We start from the raw sequence: 1,601 nt of genomic DNA on the forward strand, positions 1-1,601 counted from the left end.
AATGACCAGATGTTGGCTCCCTATTTAGTTTCCCGAAGGACCAGCCGCTGGTATAAGAAAGTGGCTATTTACTTGATTCAATTGGCAATGGCAATGTACAACAGCTTTGTTCTCTACAGTAAGGCTGGGAGAACAGGATCCTTCCTTAAATTTCAGGAAGAGATCATTTCGGAACTCCTGTATCAAGGAGGGGCCGTGGCCAATCCCCCTAATGTAGTTAGCCGGCTACATGAAAGACACTATGCTTATGTCTTTCCGAGTACCCCAGGTCAACGCACCCCAAGAAAACATTGTCGTGTCTGTAAGAGGGATGGAATGAGGCGTGACACCACTTTTTATTGTCCCTACTGTCCTGACCAGCCTGCCCTATGCATAGGGGAGTGTTTTGAAAAGTTCCACGAACACATTCGCTATTGGAGTAGGGAACGTGAGACACAGTATTAGTCTCTCAAGGCTCTTTCACACTGGAGCGATGTGTTGCAGCATATTGCCTAGCGAAAGTCCCACTTTGCGGTCCCCCCTTACGCCGGAAGTGGTTGACTTAAAGCTAGTGCATACCTACGCTACTGCGCGGCTCCTGTGTGTGAAACCAGACATCTGCTTTTGAGAGACCCAAATACATTGGAGTGATGGTTGCAGCAAATTGCCTAGCGAAAGTCCCACTTTGCGGTCCCCCCCTGACGCCGGAAGTGTTCGACTTAAAGCTACTGCATACCTACGCTACTGCGCGACTCCTGTGTGTGAAACCAGACATCTGCTTTTGAGAGACCCAAATACACAGGGCTGCCAGAAACCTCTCCTTTCACTTGGGACAAAGTGCATAGTGTACTTTGCTACATCTCTGTGCGATTTGCGCTTTGCACACTGTCCCAAGGGGAAGGAGAAGTTTGTCCTCGGAAGGTAAGTTAAAAACAAACAAAAAAAAAACAGGTAAGCAAAAGTTCCAAATGTTATTGTTTGGTTAAAAAGGTTTAATAAAGTTTACGAAAGTTAATGTTAATGAATTTCTTGCATTGCTGCTTGCTTGTTTTTTTTTTGTATGTTTTTTTCTCTCTCTTTTTCCATCCTTTACCCTTCCAGGTGGACCGAGCGAACGACTGATCGACCAACCAGCTGCAGCACTGATGGTGCATCCTGACAGAAGCATTGCGCGTCTGTCAGATTACACACAAGTCGGTGCATGCAGCGCTGCAGGACGAGATTTCTCCTCCGCAGTAAGATACGTTTGTCAAGGCATATGAGCTGAGGGGTGGTGTTGGAGCTCCTATGCTTTGGCAAGCACTTTGTATCAAAACTGGCAAAGGTTTTTTTCATCCACATCGATCGATGTGAATGGATTAATCTGGTTTGCCAGGGCATAGGAGCAAAGTGGGTTTGGAAAATTTTGTGGGTGGTGCTCCTATGTCCTGGCAAACGCCATGCCCCCCTCTTTTTTCACATATTTCGGCAGATATTTTTTCATCCACATTGATCAATGCGAATGTGAGAATCTTTGCTGTTCATTTTTCCTTTTATGGAGAAAAAAGTGCATCACCCGTATGCCCAATATAAGGAGTATAGCAGAAACTCCTAATACTGGCCATACATGTAATGATTGTGGA

This window comes from Hyperolius riggenbachi, chromosome 3, assembly GCF_040937935.1.
Source record: "Hyperolius riggenbachi isolate aHypRig1 chromosome 3, aHypRig1.pri, whole genome shotgun sequence".
In the NCBI taxonomy this organism is placed as follows: domain Eukaryota; kingdom Metazoa; phylum Chordata; class Amphibia; order Anura; family Hyperoliidae; genus Hyperolius; species Hyperolius riggenbachi.